This window comes from Danio rerio, chromosome 5, assembly GCF_049306965.1.
Source record: "Danio rerio strain Tuebingen ecotype United States chromosome 5, GRCz12tu, whole genome shotgun sequence".
Classification (NCBI taxonomy): Eukaryota; Metazoa; Chordata; class Actinopteri; order Cypriniformes; family Danionidae; genus Danio; species Danio rerio.
Window position 1 is genome coordinate 44,077,935 of NC_133180.1, and position 21,261 is coordinate 44,099,195.

General features: G+C 45.0%; 1 protein-coding gene and 34 non-coding genes across 35 annotated transcripts in view; 17 read left to right on the forward strand and 18 right to left on the reverse strand.

The window, feature by feature from the left end:
• Window positions 1–21,261, reverse strand: part of si:dkey-245n4.2 — a 314,713-nt gene that overhangs the window by 196,381 nt on the left and 97,071 nt on the right. The gene's annotated exons all lie outside the window — the stretch shown is intronic.
• Window positions 269–340, forward strand: trnad-guc (transfer RNA aspartic acid (anticodon GUC)). The gene has a single exon. It is a non-coding gene; the product is annotated as a tRNA-Asp (tRNA).
• LOC141385950 (U5 spliceosomal RNA) lies at window positions 675–790 on the reverse strand. Its single transcript, XR_012407063.1, has one exon. It is a non-coding gene; the product is annotated as a U5 spliceosomal RNA (small nuclear RNA).
• On the forward strand, window positions 1,492–1,563 carry trnad-guc (transfer RNA aspartic acid (anticodon GUC)). The gene has a single exon. It is a non-coding gene; the product is annotated as a tRNA-Asp (tRNA).
• LOC141385951 (U5 spliceosomal RNA) lies at window positions 1,898–2,013 on the reverse strand. The gene has a single exon (XR_012407064.1). It is a non-coding gene; the product is annotated as a U5 spliceosomal RNA (small nuclear RNA).
• On the forward strand, window positions 2,716–2,787 carry trnad-guc (transfer RNA aspartic acid (anticodon GUC)). Its single transcript has one exon. It is a non-coding gene; the product is annotated as a tRNA-Asp (tRNA).
• On the reverse strand, window positions 3,122–3,237 carry LOC141385962 (U5 spliceosomal RNA). Its single transcript, XR_012407074.1, has one exon. It is a non-coding gene; the product is annotated as a U5 spliceosomal RNA (small nuclear RNA).
• Window positions 3,940–4,011, forward strand: trnad-guc (transfer RNA aspartic acid (anticodon GUC)). The gene has a single exon. It is a non-coding gene; the product is annotated as a tRNA-Asp (tRNA).
• Window positions 4,346–4,461, reverse strand: LOC141385968 (U5 spliceosomal RNA). Its single transcript, XR_012407081.1, has one exon. It is a non-coding gene; the product is annotated as a U5 spliceosomal RNA (small nuclear RNA).
• On the forward strand, window positions 5,162–5,233 carry trnad-guc (transfer RNA aspartic acid (anticodon GUC)). The gene has a single exon. It is a non-coding gene; the product is annotated as a tRNA-Asp (tRNA).
• Window positions 5,568–5,683, reverse strand: LOC141385952 (U5 spliceosomal RNA). The gene has a single exon (XR_012407065.1). It is a non-coding gene; the product is annotated as a U5 spliceosomal RNA (small nuclear RNA).
• On the forward strand, window positions 6,385–6,456 carry trnad-guc (transfer RNA aspartic acid (anticodon GUC)). Its single transcript has one exon. It is a non-coding gene; the product is annotated as a tRNA-Asp (tRNA).
• LOC141385953 (U5 spliceosomal RNA) lies at window positions 6,791–6,906 on the reverse strand. Its single transcript, XR_012407066.1, has one exon. It is a non-coding gene; the product is annotated as a U5 spliceosomal RNA (small nuclear RNA).
• On the forward strand, window positions 7,608–7,679 carry trnad-guc (transfer RNA aspartic acid (anticodon GUC)). The gene has a single exon. It is a non-coding gene; the product is annotated as a tRNA-Asp (tRNA).
• On the reverse strand, window positions 8,014–8,129 carry LOC141385954 (U5 spliceosomal RNA). Its single transcript, XR_012407067.1, has one exon. It is a non-coding gene; the product is annotated as a U5 spliceosomal RNA (small nuclear RNA).
• Window positions 8,832–8,903, forward strand: trnad-guc (transfer RNA aspartic acid (anticodon GUC)). The gene has a single exon. It is a non-coding gene; the product is annotated as a tRNA-Asp (tRNA).
• Window positions 9,238–9,353, reverse strand: LOC141385955 (U5 spliceosomal RNA). Its single transcript, XR_012407068.1, has one exon. It is a non-coding gene; the product is annotated as a U5 spliceosomal RNA (small nuclear RNA).
• trnad-guc (transfer RNA aspartic acid (anticodon GUC)) lies at window positions 10,055–10,126 on the forward strand. Its single transcript has one exon. It is a non-coding gene; the product is annotated as a tRNA-Asp (tRNA).
• LOC141385956 (U5 spliceosomal RNA) lies at window positions 10,461–10,576 on the reverse strand. Its single transcript, XR_012407069.1, has one exon. It is a non-coding gene; the product is annotated as a U5 spliceosomal RNA (small nuclear RNA).
• On the forward strand, window positions 11,278–11,349 carry trnad-guc (transfer RNA aspartic acid (anticodon GUC)). The gene has a single exon. It is a non-coding gene; the product is annotated as a tRNA-Asp (tRNA).
• LOC141385957 (U5 spliceosomal RNA) lies at window positions 11,684–11,799 on the reverse strand. The gene has a single exon (XR_012407070.1). It is a non-coding gene; the product is annotated as a U5 spliceosomal RNA (small nuclear RNA).
• Window positions 12,501–12,572, forward strand: trnad-guc (transfer RNA aspartic acid (anticodon GUC)). Its single transcript has one exon. It is a non-coding gene; the product is annotated as a tRNA-Asp (tRNA).
• LOC141385958 (U5 spliceosomal RNA) lies at window positions 12,907–13,022 on the reverse strand. Its single transcript, XR_012407071.1, has one exon. It is a non-coding gene; the product is annotated as a U5 spliceosomal RNA (small nuclear RNA).
• On the forward strand, window positions 13,725–13,796 carry trnad-guc (transfer RNA aspartic acid (anticodon GUC)). The gene has a single exon. It is a non-coding gene; the product is annotated as a tRNA-Asp (tRNA).
• LOC141385963 (U5 spliceosomal RNA) lies at window positions 14,131–14,246 on the reverse strand. The gene has a single exon (XR_012407076.1). It is a non-coding gene; the product is annotated as a U5 spliceosomal RNA (small nuclear RNA).
• Window positions 15,288–15,403, reverse strand: LOC137495769 (U5 spliceosomal RNA). Its single transcript, XR_011015746.1, has one exon. It is a non-coding gene; the product is annotated as a U5 spliceosomal RNA (small nuclear RNA).
• Window positions 16,105–16,176, forward strand: trnad-guc (transfer RNA aspartic acid (anticodon GUC)). The gene has a single exon. It is a non-coding gene; the product is annotated as a tRNA-Asp (tRNA).
• On the reverse strand, window positions 16,511–16,626 carry LOC137495770 (U5 spliceosomal RNA). The gene has a single exon (XR_011015747.1). It is a non-coding gene; the product is annotated as a U5 spliceosomal RNA (small nuclear RNA).
• Window positions 17,329–17,400, forward strand: trnad-guc (transfer RNA aspartic acid (anticodon GUC)). Its single transcript has one exon. It is a non-coding gene; the product is annotated as a tRNA-Asp (tRNA).
• LOC137495771 (U5 spliceosomal RNA) lies at window positions 17,735–17,850 on the reverse strand. The gene has a single exon (XR_011015748.2). It is a non-coding gene; the product is annotated as a U5 spliceosomal RNA (small nuclear RNA).
• On the forward strand, window positions 18,553–18,624 carry trnad-guc (transfer RNA aspartic acid (anticodon GUC)). Its single transcript has one exon. It is a non-coding gene; the product is annotated as a tRNA-Asp (tRNA).
• Window positions 18,959–19,074, reverse strand: LOC137495772 (U5 spliceosomal RNA). Its single transcript, XR_011015749.2, has one exon. It is a non-coding gene; the product is annotated as a U5 spliceosomal RNA (small nuclear RNA).
• On the forward strand, window positions 19,775–19,846 carry trnad-guc (transfer RNA aspartic acid (anticodon GUC)). Its single transcript has one exon. It is a non-coding gene; the product is annotated as a tRNA-Asp (tRNA).
• LOC137495773 (U5 spliceosomal RNA) lies at window positions 20,181–20,296 on the reverse strand. Its single transcript, XR_011015750.1, has one exon. It is a non-coding gene; the product is annotated as a U5 spliceosomal RNA (small nuclear RNA).
• On the forward strand, window positions 20,999–21,070 carry trnad-guc (transfer RNA aspartic acid (anticodon GUC)). The gene has a single exon. It is a non-coding gene; the product is annotated as a tRNA-Asp (tRNA).

Genomic DNA, 21,261 nt, shown 5'->3' on the forward strand with positions numbered 1-21,261 from the left:
GACATAACCAAAAGCACGCTAGTCTTTGTTAGTATAGTGGACAGTATTTCCATGTGTCACCCGGATGATCAGGGTTCGCTTCCCTGCCAGGGGGGGCTTTTTTTAGGATGCTAAACTCCTCTTAAAAACTTGAGCTTCAGCATGAATCTGTCCAAAAAAAAAACAAGCCCACAGTGCGACGTTCGTCGGAAGAAACTTGCAGCCTTTTGCTCTCAGGCAACCTCAACATAATAGTGCAGCTGAACAGTTTACATTCTTGCATAAGTGATCCTCGTTAGTATAGTGGACAGTATCTCCACCTGTCACGCGGAAGACCGGGGTTCGATTCCCCGACGGGGAGGCATTTTCTTCAAGACGCTGAACTCCTTACCCCACCTCAGGCTTAAGCATAAAGCTTTCCAAAGAAACAAACCCACCATACAATATTGGCCATGTCCTTCTTGTGGTAAAAAAGAGCTCGATTTTGCTCACTCGCTTTTTTGCTGCGGTTCCAAAGACTGCAATTGTGAAGAGAGGGAGAAAAAGACACACAGATCCAAGATTGCTGCGCTTTAGAGAATGAGCTAAGAGCAACTTCATTTGATCGCCGGATTGATAACAACCATTCTGTCTAGGCTAATCTACTGACACAAACACTCTTCCACATCTCGTTCTGCAATTCAACATCTTAATGCAGCTCTGCAGATAGCAGAGCACCCAAAAATAAACAAAACTCACAATAGTTCCTCCCCACGGAAATCTTTAGTAAAAGGCGAAAGATTTGTGCGTGATTGAAGAGAAACTCGAGCTGTAACACTATGCTGCTTAATCAGAGCACTTGGCCATACACAGCACAATGTTCGGCAAGGGTGACTGCAAGGCACGTTGGCCTCGTAATCCTACTTTGTTGAAATGAAGGCATCGAAGCATTACGCAGTACAGAATGAGGTCACACAGAAAGAGGTGCAGTCTTTGGTTAAGACAAATATATCCACATTTTCAAAGCTGCAGTGATGTCACCATGTAAAATTGTGTTATTAGGACATCAGACAGATTAGAGCCCAGTCCTTGGTAACAGCCAAAGGTTTTGAGGGTGACTATAACCAGCAGAAGCTACAGTTTGCCCTTTGGACTGAACCCATCGGTCGTTGTTTTTATTACATGTCTGACTCTGCCTGTCTTAAGGAGGAATGGCTTGGCTTCGGTTTGGTGAGACTGCTGGCAGAAAGTGTCCACCCACGCTTGACATAACCAAAAGCACGCTAGTCTTTGTTAGTATAGTGGACAGTATTTCCATGTGTCACCCGGATGATCAGGGTTCGCTTCCCTGCCAGGGGGGGCTTTTTTTAGGATGCTAAACTCCTCTTAAAAACTTGAGCTTCAGCATGAATCTGTCCAAAAAAAAAACAAGCCCACAGTGCGACGTTCGTCGGAAGAAACTTGCAGCCTTTTGCTCTCAGGCAACCTCAATATAATAGTGCAGCTGAACAGTTTACATTCTTGCATAAGTGATCCTCGTTAGTATAGTGGACAGTATCTCCGCCTGTCACGCGGAAGACCGGGGTTCGATTCCCCGACGGGGAGGCATTTTCTTCAAGACGCTGAACTCCTTACCCCACCTCAGGCTTAAGCATAAAGCTTTCCAAAGAAACAAACCCACCATACAATATTGGCCATGTCCTTCTTGTGGTAAAAAAGAGCTCGATTTTGCTCACTCGCTTTTTTGCTGCGGTTCCAAAGACTGCAATTGTGAAGAGAGGGAGAAAAAGACACACAGATCCAAGATTGCTGCGCTTTAGAGAATGAGCTAAGAGCAACTTCATTTGATCGCCGGATTGATAACAACCATTCTGTCTAGGCTAATCTACTGACACAAACACTCTTCCACATCTCGTTCTGCAATTCAACATCTTAATGCAGCTCTGCAGATAGCAGAGCACCCAAAAATAAACAAAACTCACAATAGTTCCTCCCCACGGAAATCTTTAGTAAAAGGCGAAAGATTTGTGCGTGATTGAAGAGAAACTCGAGCTGTAACACTATGCTGCTTAATCAGAGCAGTTGGCCATACACAGCACAATGTTCGGCAAGGGTGACTGCAAGGCACGTTGGCCTCGTAATCCTACTTTGTTGAAATGAAGGCATCGAAGCATTACGCAGTACAGAATGAGGTCACACAGAAAGAGGTGCAGTCTTTGGTTAAGACAAATATATCCACATTTTCAAAGCTGCAGTGATGTCACCATGTAAAATTGTGTTATTAGGACATCAGACAGATTAGAGCCCAGTCCTTGGTAACAGCCAAAGGTTTTGAGGGTGACTATAATCAGCAGAAGCTACAGTTTGCCCTTTGGACTGAACCCATCGGTCGTTGTTTTTATTACATGTCTGACTCTGCCTGTCTTAAGGAGGAATGGCTTGGCTTCGGTTTGGTGAGACTGCTGGCAGAAAGTGTCCACCCACGCTTGACATAACCAAAAGCACGCTAGTCTTTGTTAGTATAGTGGACAGTATTTCCATGTGTCACCCGGATGATCAAGGTTCGCTTCCCTGCCAGGGGGGGCTTTTTTTAGGATGCTAAACTCCTCTTAAAAACTTGAGCTTCAGCATGAATCTGTCCAAAAAAAAAAACAAGCCCACAGTGCGACGTTCGTCGGAAGAAACTTGCAGCCTTTTGCTCTCAGGCACCCTCAACATAATAGTGCAGCTGAACAGTTTACATAGTTGCATAAGTGATCCTCGTTAGTATAGTGGACAGTATCTCCGCCTGTCACGCGGAAGACCGGGGTTCGATTCCCCGACGGGGAGGCATTTTCTTCAAGACGCTGAACTCCTTACCCCACCTCAGGCTTAAGCATAAAGCTGTCCAAAGAAACAAACCCACCATACAATATTGGCCATGTCCTTCTTGTGGTAAATAAGAGCTCGATTTTGCTCACTCGCTTTTTTGCTGCGGTTCCAAAGACTGCAATTGTGAAGAGAGGGAGAAAAAGACACACAGATCCAAGATTGCTGCGCTTTAGAGAATGAGCTAAGAGCAACTTCATTTGATCGCCGGATTGATAACAACCATTCTGTCTAGGCTAATCTACTGACACAAACACTCTTCCACATCTCGTTCTGCAATTCAACATCTTAATGCAGCTCCGCAGATAGCAGAGCACCCAAAAATAAACAAAACTCACAATAGTTCCTCCCCACGGAAATCTTTAGTAAAAGGCGAAAGATTTGTGCGTGATTGAAGAGAAACTCGAGCTGTAACACTATGCTGCTTAATCAGAGCAGTTGGCCATACACAGCACAATGTTCGGCAAGGGTGACTGCAAGGCACGTTGGCCTCGTAATCCTACTTTGTTGAAATGAAGGCATCGAAGCATTACGCAGTACAGAATGAGCTCACACAGAAAGAGGTGCAGTCTTTGGTTAAGACAAATATATCCACATTTTCAAAGCTGCAGTGATGTCACCATGTAAAATTGTGTTATTAGGACATCAGACAGATTAGAGCCCAGTCCTTGGTAACAGCCAAAGGTTTTGAGGGTGACTATAACCAGCAGAAGCTACAGTTTGCCCTTTGGACTGAACCCATCGGTCGTTGTTTTTATTACATGTCTGACTCTGCCTGTCTTAAGGAGGAATGGCTTGGCTTCGGTTTGGTGAGACTGCTGGCAGAAAGTGTCCACCCACGCTTGACATAACCAAAAGCACGCTAGTCTTTGTTAGTATAGTGGACAGTATTTCCATGTGTCACCCGGATGATCAGGGTTCGCTTCCCTGCCAGGGGGGGCTTTTTTTAGGATGCTAAACTCCTCTTAAAAACTTGAGCTTCAGCATGAATCTGTCCAAAAAAAAAAACAAGCCCACAGTGCGACGTTCGTCGGAAGAAACTTGCAGCCTTTTGCTCTCAGGCAACCTCAACATAATAGTGCAGCTGAACAGTTTACATTCTTGCATAAGTGATCCTCGTTAGTATAGTGGACAGTATCTCCGCCTGTCACGCGGAAGACCGGGGTTCGATTCCCCGACGGGGAGGCATTTTCTTCAAGACGCTGAACTCCTTACCCCACCTCAGGCTTAAGCATAAAGCTTTCCAAAGAAACAAACCCACCATACAATATTGGCCATGTCCTTCTTGTGGTAAAAAAGAGCTCGATTTTGCTCACTCGCTTTTTTGCTGCGGTTCCAAAGACTGCAATTGTGAAGAGAGGGAGAAAAAGACACACAGATCCAAGATTGCTGCGCTTTAGAGAATGAGCTAAGAGCAACTTCATTTGATCGCCGGATTGATAACAACCATTCTGTCTAGGCTAATCTACTGACACAAACACTCTTCCACATCTCGTTCTGCAATTCAACATCTTAATGCAGCTCTGCAGATAGCAGAGCACCCAAAAATAAACAAAACTCACAATAGTTCCTCCCCACGGAAATCTTTAGTAAAAGGCGAAAGATTTGTGCGTGATTGTAGAGAAACTCGAGCTGTAACACTATGCTGCTTAATCAGAGCAGTTGGCCATACACAGCACAATGTTCGGCAAGGGTGACTGCAAGGCACGTTGGCCTCGTAATCCTACTTTGTTGAAATGAAGGCATCGAAGCATTACGCAGTACAGAATGAGCTCACACAGAAAGAGGTGCAGTCTTTGGTTAAGACAAATATATCCACATTTTCAAAGCTGCAGTGATGTCACCATGTAAAATTGTGTTATTAGGACATCAGACAGATTAGAGCCCAGTCCTTGGTAACAGCCAAAGGTTTTGAGGGTGACTATAACCAGCAGAAGCTACAGTTTGCCCTTTGGACTGAACCCATCGGTCGTTGTTTTTATTACATGTCTGACTCTGCCTGTCTTAAGGAGGAATGGCTTGGCTTCGGTTTGGTGAGACTGCTGGCAGAAAGTGTCCACCCACGCTTGACATAACCAAAAGCACGCTAGTCTTTGTTAGTATAGTGGACAGTATTTCCATGTGTCACCCGGATGATCAGGGTTCGCTTCCCTGCCAGGGGGGGCTTTTTTTAGGATGCTAAACTCCTCTTAAAAACTTGAGCTTCAGCATGAATCTGTCCAAAAAAAAACAAGCCCACAGTGCGACGTTCGTCGGAAGAAACTTGCAGCCTTTTGCTCTCAGGCAACCTCAACATAATAGTGCAGCTGAACAGTTTACATTCTTGCATAAGTGATCCTCGTTAGTATAGTGGACAGTATCTCCGCCTGTCACGCGGAAGACCGGGGTTCGATTCCCCGACGGGGAGGCATTTTCTTCAAGACGCTGAACTCCTTACCCCACCTCAGGCTTAAGCATAAAGCTTTCCAAAGAAACAAACCCACCATACAATATTGGCCATGTCCTTCTTGTGGTAAAAAAGAGCTCGATTTTGCTCACTCGCTTTTTTGCTGCGGTTCCAAAGACTGCAATTGTGAAGAGAGGGAGAAAAAGACACACAGATCCAAGATTGCTGCGCTTTAGAGAATGAGCTAAGAGCAACTTCATTTGATCGCCGGATTGATAACAACCATTCTGTCTAGGCTAATCTACTGACACAAACACTCTTCCACATCTCGTTCTGCAATTCAACATCTTAATGCAGCTCTGCAGATAGCAGAGCACCCAAAAATAAACAAAACTCACAATAGTTCCTCCCCACGGAAATCTTTAGTAAAAGGCGAAAGATTTGTGCGTGATTGAAGAGAAACTCGAGCTGTAACACTATGCTGCTTAATCAGAGCAGTTGGCCATACACAGCACAATGTTCGGCAAGGGTGACTGCAAGGCACGTTGGCCTCGTAATCCTACTTTGTTGAAATGAAGGCATCGAAGCATTACGCAGTACAGAATGAGCTCACACAGAAAGAGGTGCAGTCTTTGGTTAAGACAAATATATCCACATTTTCAAAGCTGCAGTGATGTCACCATGTAAAATTGTGTTATTAGGACATCAGACAGATTAGAGCCCAGTCCTTGGTAACAGCCAAAGGTTTTGAGGGTGACTATAACCAGCAGAAGCTACAGTTTGCCCTTTGGACTGAACCCATCGGTCGTTGTTTTTATTACATGTCTGACTCTGCCTGTCTTAAGGAGGAATGGCTTGGCTTCGGTTTGGTGAGACTGCTGGCAGAAAGTGTCCACCCACGCTTGACATAACCAAAAGCACGCTAGTCTTTGTTAGTATAGTGGACAGTATTTCCATGTGTCACCCGGATGATCAGGGTTCGCTTCCCTGCCAGGGGGGGCTTTTTTTAGGATGCTAAACTCCTCTTAAAAACTTGAGCTTCAGCATGAATCTGTCCAAAAAAAAAACAAGCCCACAGTGCGACGTTCGTCGGAAGAAACTTGCAGCCTTTTGCTCTCAGGCAACCTCAACATAATAGTGCAGCTGAACAGTTTACATTCTTGCATAAGTGATCCTCGTTAGTATAGTGGACAGTATCTCCGCCTGTCACGCGGAAGACCGGGGTTCGATTCCCCGACGGGGAGGCATTTTCTTCAAGACGCTGAACTCCTTACCCCACCTCAGGCTTAAGCATAAAGCTGTCCAAAGAAACAAACCCACCATACAATATTGGCCATGTCCTTCTTGTGGTAAATAAGAGCTCGATTTTGCTCACTCGCTATTTTGCTGCGGTTCCAAAGACTGCAATTGTGAAGAGAGGGAGAAAAAGACACACAGATCCAAGATTGCTGCGCTTTAGAGAATGAGCTAAGAGCAACTTCATTTGATCGCCGGATTGATAACAACCATTCTGTCTAGGCTAATCTACTGACACAAACACTCTTCCACATCTCGTTCTGCAATTCAACATCTTAATGCAGCTCTGCAGATAGCAGAGCACCCAAAAATAAACAAAACTCACAATAGTTCCTCCCCACGGAAATCTTTAGTAAAAGGCGAAAGATTTGTGCGTGATTGAAGAGAAACTCGAGCTGTAACACTATGCTGCTTAATCAGAGCAGTTGGCCATACACAGCACAATGTTCGGCAAGGGTGACTGCAAGGCACGTTGGCCTCGTAATCCTACTTTGTTGAAATGAAGGCATCGAAGCATTACGCAGTACAGAATGAGGTCACACAGAAAGAGGTGCAGTCTTTGGTTAAGACAAATATATCCACATTTTCAAAGCTGCAGTGATGTCACCATGTAAAATTGTGTTATTAGGACATCAGACAGATTAGAGCCCAGTCCTTGGTAACAGCCAAAGGTTTTGAGGGTGACTATAACCAGCAGAAGCTACAGTTTGCCCTTTGGACTGAACCCATCGGTCGTTGTTTTTATTACATGTCTGACTCTGCCTGTCTTAAGGAGGAATGGCTTGGCTTCGGTTTGGTGAGACTGCTGGCAGAAAGTGTCCACCCACGCTTGACATAACCAAAAGCACGCTAGTCTTTGTTAGTATAGTGGACAGTATTTCCATGTGTCACCCGGATGATCAGGGTTCGCTTCCCTGCCAGGGGGGGCTTTTTTTAGGATGCTAAACTCCTCTTAAAAACTTGAGCTTCAGCATGAATCTGTCCAAAAAAAAAACAAGCCCACAGTGCGACGTTCGTCGGAAGAAACTTGCAGCCTTTTGCTCTCAGGCACCCTCAACATAATAGTGCAGCTGAACAGTTTACATTCTTGCATAAGTGATCCTCGTTAGTATAGTGGACAGTATCTCCGCCTGTCACGCGGAAGACCGGGGTTCGATTCCCCGACGGGGAGGCATTTTCTTCAAGACGCTGAACTCCTTACCCCACCTCAGGCTTAAGCATAAAGCTGTCCAAAGAAACAAACCCACCATACAATATTGGCCATGTCCTTCTTGTGGTAAATAAGAGCTCGATTTTGCTCACTCGCTTTTTTGCTGCGGTTCCAAAGACTGCAATTGTGAAGAGAGGGAGAAAAAGACACACAGATCCAAGATTGCTGCGCTTTAGAGAATGAGCTAAGAGCAACTTCATTTGATCGCCGGATTGATAACAACCATTCTGTCTAGGCTAATCTACTGACACAAACACTCTTCCACATCTCGTTCTGCAATTCAACATCTTAATGCAGCTCTGCAGATAGCAGAGCACCCAAAAATAAACAAAACTCACAATAGTTCCTCCCCACGGAAATCTTTAGTAAAAGGCGAAAGATTTGTGCGTGATTGAAGAGAAACTCGAGCTGTAAAACTATGCTGCTTAATCAGAGCAGTTGGCCATACACAGCACAATGTTCGGCAAGGGTGACTGCAAGGCACGTTGGCCTCGTAATCCTACTTTGTTGAAATGAAGGCATCGAAGCATTACGCAGTACAGAATGAGCTCACACAGAAAGAGGTGCAGTCTTTGGTTAAGACAAATATATCCACATTTTCAAAGCTGCAGTGATGTCACCATGTAAAAATGTGTTATTAGGACATCAGACAGATTAGAGCCCAGTCCTTGGTAACAGCCAAAGGTTTTGAGGGTGACTATAACCAGCAGAAGCTACAGTTTGCCCTTTGGACTGAACCCATCGGTCGTTGTTTTTATTACATGTCTGACTCTGCCTGTCTTAAGGAGGAATGGCTTGGCTTCGGTTTGGTGAGACTGCTGGCAGAAAGTGTCCACCCACGCTTGACATAACCAAAAGCACGCTAGTCTTTGTTAGTATAGTGGACAGTATTTCCATGTGTCACCCGGATGATCAGGGTTCGCTTCCCTGCCAGGGGGGGCTTTTTTTAGGATGCTAAACTCCTCTTAAAAACTTGAGCTTCAGCATGAATCTGTCCAAAAAAAAAAACAAGCCCACAGTGCGACGTTCGTCGGAAGAAACTTGCAGCCTTTTGCTCTCAGGCACCCTCAACATAATAGTGCAGCTGAACAGTTTACATTCTTGCATAAGTGATCCTCGTTAGTATAGTGGACAGTATCTCCGCCTGTCACGCGGAAGACCGGGGTTCGATTCCCCGACGGGGAGGCCTTTTCTTCAAGACGCTGAACTCCTTACCCCACCTCAGGCTTAAGCATAAAGCTGTCCAAAGAAACAAACCCACCATACAATATTGGCCATGTCCTTCTTGTGGTAAATAAGAGCTCGATTTTGCTCACTCGCTTTTTTGCTGCGGTTCCAAAGACTGCAATTGTGAAGAGAGGGAGAAAAAGACACACAGATCCAAGATTGCTGCGCTTTAGAGAATGAGCTAAGAGCAACTTCATTTGATCGCCGGATTGATAACAACCATTCTGTCTAGGCTAATCTACTGACACAAACACTCTTCCACATCTCGTTCTGCAATTCAACATCTTAATGCAGCTCTGCAGATAGCAGAGCACCCAAAAATAAACAAAACTCACAATAGTTCCTCCCCACGGAAATCTTTAGTAAAAGGCGAAAGATTTGTGCGTGATTGAAGAGAAACTCGAGCTGTAACACTATGCTGCTTAATCAGAGCAGTTGGCCATACACAGCACAATGTTCGGCAAGGGTGACTGCAAGGCACGTTGGCCTCGTAATCCTACTTTGTTGAAATGAAGGCATCGAAGCATTACGCAGTACAGAATGAGGTCACACAGAAAGAGGTGCAGTCTTTGGTTAAGACAAATATATCCACATTTTCAAAGCTGCAGTGATGTCACCATGTAAAATTGTGTTATTAGGACATCAGACAGATTAGAGCCCAGTCCTTGGTAACAGCCAAAGGTTTTGAGGGTGACTATAATCAGCAGAAGCTACAGTTTGCCCTTTGGACTGAACCCATCGGTCGTTGTTTTTATTACATGTCTGACTCTGCCTGTCTTAAGGAGGAATGGCTTGGCTTCGGTTTGGTGAGACTGCTGGCAGAAAGTGTCCACCCACGCTTGACATAACCAAAAGCACGCTAGTCTTTGTTAGTATAGTGGACAGTATTTCCATGTGTCACCCGGATAATCAAGGTTCGCTTCCCTGCCAGGGGGGGCTTTTTTTAGGATGCTAAACTCCTCTTAAAAACTTGAGCTTCAGCATGAATCTGTCCAAAAAAAAAACAAGCCCACAGTGCGACGTTCGTCGGAAGAAACTTGCAGCCTTTTGCTCTCAGGCACCCTCAACATAATAGTGCAGCTGAACAGTTTACATAGTTGCATAAGTGATCCTCGTTAGTATAGTGGACAGTATCTCCGCCTGTCACGCGGAAGACCGGGGTTCGATTCCCTGACGGGGAGGCATTTTCTTCAAGACGCTGAACTCCTTACCCCACCTCAGGCTTAAGCATAAAGCTGTCCAAAGAAACAAACCCACCATACAATATTGGCCATGTCCTTCTTGTGGTAAATAAGAGCTCGATTTTGCTCACTCGCTTTTTTGCTGCGGTTCCAAAGACTGCAATTGTGAAGAGAGGGAGAAAAAGACACACAGATCCAAGATTGCTGCGCTTTAGAAAATGAGCTAAGAGCAACTTCAATTGATCGCCGGATTGATAACAACCATTCTGTCTAGGCTAATCTACTGACACAAACACTCTTCCACATCTCGTTCTGCAATTCAACATCTTAATGCAGCTCTGCAGATAGCAGAGCACCCAAAAATAAACAAAACTCACAATAGTTCCTCCCCACGGAAATCTTTAGTAAAAGGCGAAAGATTTGTGCGTGATTGAAGAGAAACTCGAGCTGTAACACTATGCTGCTTAATCAGAGCAGTTGGCCATACACAGCACAATGTTCGGCAAGGGTGACTGCAAGGCACGTTGGCCTCGTAATCCTACTTTGTTGAAATGAAGGCATCGAAGCATTACGCAGTACAGAATGAGCTCACACAGAAAGAGGTGCAGTCTTTGGTTAAGACAAATATATCCACATTTTCAAAGCTGCAGTGATGTCACCATGTAAAATTGTGTTATTAGGACATCAGACAGATTAGAGCCCAGTCCTTGGTAACAGCCAAAGGTTTTGAGGGTGACTATAACCAGCAGAAGCTACAGTTTGCCCTTTGGACTGAACCCATCGGTCGTTGTTTTTATTACATGTCTGACTCTGCCTGTCTTAAGGAGGAATGGCTTGGCTTCGGTTTGGTGAGACTGCTGGCAGAAAGTGTCCACCCACGCTTGACATAACCAAAAGCACGCTAGTCTTTGTTAGTATAGTGGACAGTATTTCCATGTGTCACCCGGATGATCAGGGTTCGCTTCCCTGCCAGGGGGGGCTTTTTTTAGGATGCTAAACTCCTCTTAAAAACTTGAGCTTCAGCATGAATCTGTCCAAAAAAAAAACAAGCCCACAGTGCGACGTTCGTCGGAAGAAACTTGCAGCCTTTTGCTCTCAGGCAACCTCAACATAATAGTGCAGCTGAACAGTTTACATTCTTGCATAAGTGATCCTCGTTAGTATAGTGGACAGTATCTCCGCCTGTCACGCGGAAGACCGGGGTTCGATTCCCTGACGGGGAGGCATTTTCTTCAAGACGCTGAACTCCTTACCCCACCTCAGGCTTAAGCATAAAGCTTTCCAAAGAAACAAACCCACCATACAATATTGGCCATGTCCTTCTTGTGGTAAAAAAGAGCTCGATTTTGCTCACTCGCTTTTTTGCTGCGGTTCCAAAGACTGCAATTGTGAAGAGAGGGAGAAAAAGACACACAGATCCAAGATTGCTGCGCTTTAGAGAATGAGCTAAGAGCAACTTCATTTGATCGCCGGATTGATAACAAACATTCTGTCTAGGCTAATCTACTGACACAAACACTCTTCCACATCTCGTTCTGCAATTCAACATCTTAATGCAGCTCTGCAGATAGCAGAGCACCCAAAAATAAACAAAACTCACAATAGTTCCTCCCCACGGAAATCTTTAGTAAAAGGCGAAAGATTTGTGCGTGATTGAAGAGAAACTCGAGCTGTAACACTATGCTGCTTAATCAGAGCACTTGGCCATACACAGCACAATGTTCGGCAAGGGTGACTGCAAGGCACGTTGGCCTCGTAATCCTACTTTGTTGAAATGAAGGCATCGAAGCATTACGCAGTACAGAATGAGGTCACACAGAAAGAGGTGCAGTCTTTGGTTAAGACAAATATATCCACATTTTCAAAGCTGCAGTGATGTCACCATGTAAAATTGTGTTATTAGGACATCAGACAGATTAGAGCCCAGTCCTTGGTAACAGCCAAAGGTTTTGAGGGTGACTATAACCAGCAGAAGCTACAGTTTGCCCTTTGGACTGAACCCATCGGTCGTTGTTTTTATTACATGTCTGACTCTGCCTGTCTTAAGGAGGAATGGCTTGGCTTCGGTTTGGTGAGACTGCTGGCAGAAAGTGTCCACCCACGCTTGACATAACCAAAAGCACGCTAGTCTTTGTTAGTATAGTGGACAGTATTTCCATGTGTCACCCGGATGATCAGGGTTCGCTTCCCTGCCAGGGGGGGCTTTTTTTAGGATGCTAAACTCCTCTTAAAAACTTGAGCTTCAGCATGAATCTGTCCAAAAAAAAAACAAGCCCACAGTGCGACGTTCGTCGGAAGAAACTTGCAGCCTTTTGCTCTCAGGCAACCTCAATATAATAGTGCAGCTGAACAGTTTACATTCTTGCATAAGTGATCCTCGTTAGTATAGTGGACAGTATCTCCGCCTGTCACGCGGAAGACCGGGGTTCGATTCCCCGACGGGGAGGCATTTTCTTCAAGACGCTGAACTCCTTACCCCACCTCAGGCTTAAGCATAAAGCTTTCCAAAGAAACAAACCCACCATACAATATTGGCCATGTCCTTCTTGTGGTAAAAAAGAGCTCGATTTTGCTCACTCGCTTTTTTGCTGCGGTTCCAAAGACTGCAATTGTGAAGAGAGGGAGAAAAAGACACACAGATCCAAGATTGCTGCGCTTTAGAGAATGAGCTAAGAGCAACTTCATTTGATCGCCGGATTGATAACAACCATTTTGTCTAGGCTAATCTACTGACACAAACACTCTTCCACATCTCGTTCTGCAATTCAACATCTTAATGCAGCTCTGCAGATAGCAGAGCACCCAAAAATAAACAAAACTCACAATAGTTCCTCCCCACGGAAATCTTTAGTAAAAGGCGAAAGATTTGTGCGTGATTGAAGAGAAACTCGAGCTGTAACACTATGCTGCTTAATCAGAGCACTTGGCCATACACAGCACAATGTTCGGCAAGGGTGACTGCAAGGCACGTTGGCCTCGTAATCCTACTTTGTTGAAATGAAGGCATCGAAGCATTACGCAGTACAGAATGAGGTCACACAGAAAGAGGTGCAGTCTTTGGTTAAGACAAATATATCCACATTTTCAAAGCTGCAGTGATGTCACCATGTAAAATTGTGTTATTAGGACATCAGACAGATTAGAGCCCAGTCCTTGGTAACAGCCAAAGGTTTTGAGGGTGACTATAACCAGCAGAAGCTACAGTTTGCCCTTTGGACTGAACCCATCGGTCGTTGTTTTTATTACATGTCTGACTCTGCCTGTCTTAAGGAGGAATGGCTTGGCTTCGGTTTGGTGAGACTGCTGGCAGAAAGTGTCCACCCACGCTTGACATAACCAAAAGCACGCTAGTCTTTGTTAGTATAGTGGACAGTATTTCCATGTGTCACCCGGATGATCAAGGTTCGCTTCCCTGCCAGGGGGGGCTTTTTTTAGGATGCTAAACTCCTCTTAAAAACTTGAGCTTCAGCATGAATCTGTCCAAAAAAAAAAACAAGCCCACAGTGCGACGTTCGTCGGAAGAAACTTGCAGCCTTTTGCTCTCAGGCACCCTCAACATAATAGTGCAGCTGAACAGTTTACATAGTTGCATAAGTGATCCTCGTTAGTATAGTGGACAGTATCTCCGCCTGTCACGCGGAAGACCGGGGTTCGATTCCCCGACGGGGAGGCATTTTCTTCAAGACGCTGAACTCCTTACCCCACCTCAGGCTTAAGCATAAAGCTGTCCAAAGAAACAAACCCACCATACAATATTGGCCATGTCCTTCTTGTGGTAAATAAGAGCTCGATTTTGCTCACTCGCTTTTTTGCTGCGGTTCCAAAGACTGCAATTGTGAAGAGAGGGAGAAAAAGACACACAGATCCAAGATTGCTGCGCTTTAGAGAATGAGCTAAGAGCAACTTCATTTGATCGCCGGATTGATAACAACCATTCTGTCTAGGCTAATCTACTGACACAAACACTCTTCCACATCTCGTTCTGCAATTCAACATCTTAATGCAGCTCCGCAGATAGCAGAGCACCCAAAAATAAACAAAACTCACAATAGTTCCTCCCCACGGAAATCTTTAGTAAAAGGCGAAAGATTTGTGCGTGATTGAAGAGAAACTCGAGCTGTAACACTATGCTGCTTAATCAGAGCAGTTGGCCATACACAGCACAATGTTCGGCAAGGGTGACTGCAAGGCACGTTGGCCTCGTAATCCTACTTTGTTGAAATGAAGGCATCGAAGCATTACGCAGTACAGAATGAGCTCACACAGAAAGAGGTGCAGTCTTTGGTTAAGACAAATATATCCACATTTTCAAAGCTGCAGTGATGTCACCATGTAAAATTGTGTTATTAGGACATCAGACAGATTAGAGCCCAGTCCTTGGTAACAGCCAAAGGTTTTGAGGGTGACTATAACCAGCAGAAGCTACAGTTTGCCCTTTGGACTGAACCCATCGGTCGTTGTTTTTATTACATGTCTGACTCTGCCTGTCTTAAGGAGGAATGGCTTGGCTTCGGTTTGGTGAGACTGCTGGCAGAAAGTGTCCACCCACGCTTGACATAACCAAAAGCACGCTAGTCTTTGTTAGTATAGTGGACAGTATTTCCATGTGTCACCCGGATGATCAGGGTTCGCTTCCCTGCCAGGGGGGGCTTTTTTTAGGATGCTAAACTCCTCTTAAAAACTTGAGCTTCAGCATGAATCTGTCCAAAAAAAAAAACAAGCCCACAGTGCGACGTTCGTCGGAAGAAACTTGCAGCCTTTTGCTCTCAGGCAACCTCAACATAATAGTGCAGCTGAACAGTTTACATTCGATTCCCTGACGGGGAGGCATTTTCTTCAAGACGCTGAACTCCTTACCCCACCTCAGGCTTAAGCATAAAGCTTTCCAAAGAAACAAACCCACCATACAATATTGGCCATGTCCTTCTTGTGGTAAAAAAGAGCTCGATTTTGCTCACTCGCTTTTTTGCTGCGGTTCCAAAGACTGCAATTGTGAAGAGAGGGAGAAAAAGACACACAGATCCAAGATTGCTGCGCTTTAGAGAATGAGCTAAGAGCAACTTCATTTGATCGCCGGATTGATAACAAACATTCTGTCTAGGCTAATCTACTGACACAAACACTCTTCCACATCTCGTTCTGCAATTCAACATCTTAATGCAGCTCTGCAGATAGCAGAGCACCCAAAAATAAACAAAACTCACAATAGTTCCTCCCCACGGAAATCTTTAGTAAAAGGCGAAAGATTTGTGCGTGATTGAAGAGAAACTCGAGCTGTAACACTATGCTGCTTAATCAGAGCACTTGGCCATACACAGCACAATGTTCGGCAAGGGTGACTGCAAGGCACGTTGGCCTCGTAATCCTACTTTGTTGAAATGAAGGCATCGAAGCATTACGCAGTACAGAATGAGGTCACACAGAAAGAGGTGCAGTCTTTGGTTAAGACAAATATATCCACATTTTCAAAGCTGCAGTGATGTCACCATGTAAAATTGTGTTATTAGGACATCAGACAGATTAGAGCCCAGTCCTTGGTAACAGCCAAAGGTTTTGAGGGTGACTATAACCAGCAGAAGCTACAGTTTGCCCTTTGGACTGAACCCATCGGTCGTTGTTTTTATTACATGTCTGACTCTGCCTGTCTTAAGGAGGAATGGCTTGGCTTCGGTTTGGTGAGACTGCTGGCAGAAAGTGTCCACCCACGCTTGACATAACCAAAAGCACGCTAGTCTTTGTTAGTATAGTGGACAGTATTTCCATGTGTCACCCGGATGATCAGGGTTCGCTTCCCTGCCAGGGGGGGCTTTTTTTAGGATGCTAAACTCCTCTTAAAAACTTGAGCTTCAGCATGAATCTGTCCAAAAAAAAAACAAGCCCACAGTGCGACGTTCGTCGGAAGAAACTTGCAGCCTTTTGCTCTCAGGCAACCTCAATATAATAGTGCAGCTGAACAGTTTACATTCTTGCATAAGTGATCCTCGTTAGTATAGTGGACAGTATCTCCGCCTGTCACGCGGAAGACCGGGGTTCGATTCCCCGACGGGGAGGCATTTTCTTCAAGACGCTGAACTCCTTACCCCACCTCAGGCTTAAGCATAAAGCTTTCCAAAGAAACAAACCCACCATACAATATTGGCCATGTCCTTCTTGTGGTAAAAAAGAGCTCGATTTTGCTCACTCGCTTTTTTGCTGCGGTTCCAAAGACTGCAATTGTGAAGAGAGGGAGAAAAAGACACACAGATCCAAGATTGCTGCGCTTTAGAGAATGAGCTAAGAGCAACTTCATTTGATCGCCGGATTGATAACAACCATTTTGTCTAGGCTAATCTACTGACACAAACACTCTTCCACATCTCGTTCTGCAATTCAACATCTTAATGCAGCTCTGCAGATAGCAGAGCACCCAAAAATAAACAAAACTCACAATAGTTCCTCCCCACGGAAATCTTTAGTAAAAGGCGAAAGATTTGTGCGTGATTGAAGAGAAACTCGAGCTGTAACACTATGCTGCTTAATCAGAGCACTTGGCCATACACAGCACAATGTTCGGCAAGGGTGACTGCAAGGCACGTTGGCCTCGTAATCCTACTTTGTTGAAATGAAGGCATCGAAGCATTACGCAGTACAGAATGAGGTCACACAGAAAGAGGTGCAGTCTTTGGTTAAGACAAATATATCCACATTTTCAAAGCTGCAGTGATGTCACCATGTAAAATTGTGTTATTAGGACATCAGACAGATTAGAGCCCAGTCCTTGGTAACAGCCAAAGGTTTTGAGGGTGACTATAACCAGCAGAAGCTACAGTTTGCCCTTTGGACTGAACCCATCGGTCGTTGTTTTTATTACATGTCTGACTCTGCCTGTCTTAAGGAGGAATGGCTTGGCTTCGGTTTGGTGAGACTGCTGGCAGAAAGTGTCCACCCACGCTTGACATAACCAAAAGCACGCTAGTCTTTGTTAGTATAGTGGACAGTATTTCCATGTGTCACCCGGATGATCAAGGTTCGCTTCCCTGCCAGGGGGGGCTTTTTTTAGGATGCTAAACTCCTCTTAAAAACTTGAGCTTCAGCATGAATCTGTCCAAAAAAAAAAACAAGCCCACAGTGCGACGTTCGTCGGAAGAAACTTGCAGCCTTTTGCTCTCAGGCACCCTCAACATAATAGTGCAGCTGAACAGTTTACATAGTTGCATAAGTGATCCTCGTTAGTATAGTGGACAGTATCTCCGCCTGTCACGCGGAAGACCGGGGTTCGATTCCCCGACGGGGAGGCATTTTCTTCAAGACGCTGAACTCCTTACCCCACCTCAGGCTTAAGCATAAAGCTGTCCAAAGAAACAAACCCACCATACAATATTGGCCATGTCCTTCTTGTGGTAAATAAGAGCTCGATTTTGCTCACTCGCTTTTTTGCTGCGGTTCCAAAGACTGCAATTGTGAAGAGAGGGAGAAAAAGACACACAGATCCAAGATTGCTGCGCTTTAGAGAATGAGCTAAGAGCAACTTCATTTGATCGCCGGATTGATAACAACCATTCTGTCTAGGCTAATCTACTGACACAAACACTCTTCCACATCTCGTTCTGCAATTCAACATCTTAATGCAGCTCCGCAGATAGCAGAGCACCCAAAAATAAACAAAACTCACAATAGTTCCTCCCCACGGAAATCTTTAGTAAAAGGCGAAAGATTTGTGCGTGATTGAAGAGAAACTCGAGCTGTAACACTATGCTGCTTAATCAGAGCAGTTGGCCATACACAGCACAATGTTCGGCAAGGGTGACTGCAAGGCACGTTGGCCTCGTAATCCTACTTTGTTGAAATGAAGGCATCGAAGCATTACGCAGTACAGAATGAGCTCACACAGAAAGAGGTGCAGTCTTTGGTTAAGACAAATATATCCACATTTTCAAAGCTGCAGTGATGTCACCATGTAAAATTGTGTTATTAGGACATCAGACAGATTAGAGCCCAGTCCTTGGTAACAGCCAAAGGTTTTGAGGGTGACTATAACCAGCAGAAGCTACAGTTTGCCCTTTGGACTGAACCCATCGGTCGTTGTTTTTATTACATGTCTGACTCTGCCTGTCTTAAGGAGGAATGGCTTGGCTTCGGTTTGGTGAGACTGCTGGCAGAAAGTGTCCACCCACGCTTGACATAACCAAAAGCACGCTAGTCTTTGTTAGTATAGTGGACAGTATTTCCATGTGTCACCCGGATGATCAGGGTTCGCTTCCCTGCCAGGGGGGGCTTTTTTTAGGATGCTAAACTCCTCTTAAAAACTTGAGCTTCAGCATGAATCTGTCCAAAAAAAAAAACAAGCCCACAGTGCGACGTTCGTCGGAAGAAACTTGCAGCCTTTTGCTCTCAGGCAACCTCAACATAATAGTGCAGCTGAACAGTTTACATTCTTGCATAAGTGATCCTCGTTAGTATAGTGGACAGTATCTCCGCCTGTCACGCGGAAGACCGGGGTTCGATTCCCCGACGGGGAGGCATTTTCTTCAAGACGCTGAACTCCTTACCCCACCTCAGGCTTAAGCATAAAGCTTTCCAAAGAAACAAACCCACCATACAATATTGGCCATGTCCTTCTTGTGGTAAAAAAGAGCTCGATTTTGCTCACTCGCTTTTTTGCTGCGGTTCCAAAGACTGCAATTGTGAAGAGAGGGAGAAAAAGACACACAGATCCAAGATTGCTGCGCTTTAGAGAATGAGCTAAGAGCAACTTCATTTGATCGCCGGATTGATAACAACCATTCTGTCTAGGCTAATCTACTGACACAAACACTCTTCCACATCTCGTTCTGCAATTCAACATCTTAATGCAGCTCTGCAGATAGCAGAGCACCCAAAAATAAACAAAACTCACAATAGTTCCTCCCCACGGAAATCTTTAGTAAAAGGCGAAAGATTTGTGCGTGATTGTAGAGAAACTCGAGCTGTAACACTATGCTGCTTAATCAGAGCAGTTGGCCATACACAGCACAATGTTCGGCAAGGGTGACTGCAAGGCACGTTGGCCTCGTAATCCTACTTTGTTGAAATGAAGGCATCGAAGCATTACGCAGTACAGAATGAGCTCACACAGAAAGAGGTGCAGTCTTTGGTTAAGACAAATATATCCACATTTTCAAAGCTGCAGTGATGTCACCATGTAAAATTGTGTTATTAGGACATCAGACAGATTAGAGCCCAGTCCTTGGTAACAGCCAAAGGTTTTGAGGGTGACTATAACCAGCAGAAGCTACAGTTTGCCCTTTGGACTGAACCCATCGGTCGTTGTTTTTATTACATGTCTGACTCTGCCTGTCTTAAGGAGGAATGGCTTGGCTTCGGTTTGGTGAGACTGCTGGCAGAAAGTGTCCACCCACGCTTGACATAACCAAAAGCACGCTAGTCTTTGTTAGTATAGTGGACAGTATTTCCATGTGTCACCCGGATGATCAGGGTTCGCTTCCCTGCCAGGGGGGGCTTTTTTTAGGATGCTAAACTCCTCTTAAAAACTTGAGCTTCAGCATGAATCTGTCCAAAAAAAAACAAGCCCACAGTGCGACGTTCGTCGGAAGAAACTTGCAGCCTTTTGCTCTCAGGCAACCTCAACATAATAGTGCAGCTGAACAGTTTACATTCTTGCATAAGTGATCCTCGTTAGTATAGTGGACAGTATCTCCGCCTGTCACGCGGAAGACCGGGGTTCGATTCCCCGACGGGGAGGCATTTTCTTCAAGACGCTGAACTCCTTACCCCACCTCAGGCTTAAGCATAAAGCTTTCCAAAGAAACAAACCCACCATACAATATTGGCCATGTCCTTCTTGTGGTAAAAAAGAGCTCGATTTTGCTCACTCGCTTTTTTGCTGCGGTTCCAAAGACTGCAATTGTGAAGAGAGGGAGAAAAAGACACACAGATCCAAGATTGCTGCGCTTTAGAGAATGAGCTAAGAGCAACTTCATTTGATCGCCGGATTGATAACAACCATTCTGTCTAGGCTAATCTACTGACACAAACACTCTTCCACATCTCGTTCTGCAATTCAACATCTTAATGCAGCTCTGCAGATAGCAGAGCACCCAAAAATAAACAAAACTCACAATAGTTCCTCCCCACGGAAATCTTTAGTAAAAGGCGAAAGATTTGTGCGTGATTGAAGAGAAACTCGAGCTGTAACACTATGCTGCTTAATCAGAGCAGTTGGCCATACACAGCACAATGTTCGGCAAGGGTGACTGCAAGGCACGTTGGCCTCGTAATCCTACTTTGTTGAAATGAAGGCATCGAAGCATTACGCAGTACAGAATGAGGTCACACAGAAAGAGGTGCAGTCTTTGGTTAAGACAAATATATCCACATTTTCAAAGCTGCAGTGATGTCACCATGTAAAATTGTGTTATTAGGACATCAGACAGATTAGAGCCCAGTCCTTGGTAACAGCCAAAGGTTTTGAGGGTGACTATAACCAGCAGAAGCTACAGTTTGCCCTTTGGACTGAACCCATCGGTCGTTGTTTTTATTACATGTCTGACTCTGCCTGTCTTAAGGAGGAATGGCTTGGCTTCGGTTTGGTGAGACTGCTGGCAGAAAGTGTCCACCCACGCTTGACATAACCAAAAGCACGCTAGTCTTTGTTAGTATAGTGGACAGTATTTCCATGTGTCACCCGGATGATCAGGGTTCGCTTCCCTGCCAGGGGGGGCTTTTTTTAGGATGCTAAACTCCTCTTAAAAACTTGAGCTTCAGCATGAATCTGTCCAAAAAAAAAAACAAGCCCACAGTGCGACGTTCGTCGGAAGAAACTTGCAGCCTTTTGCTCTCAGGCACCCTCAACATAATAGTGCAGCTGAACAGTTTACATTCTTGCATAAGTGATCCTCGTTAGTATAGTGGACAGTATCTCCGCCTGTCACGCGGAAGACCGGGGTTCGATTCCCCGACGGGGAGGCCTTTTCTTCAAGACGCTGAACTCCTTACCCCACCTCAGGCTTAAGCATAAAGCTGTCCAAAGAAACAAACCCACCATACAATATTGGCCATGTCCTTCTTGTGGTAAATAAGAGCTCGATTTTGCTCACTCGCTTTTTTGCTGCGGTTCCAAAGACTGCAATTGTGAAGAGAGGGAGAAAAAGACACAC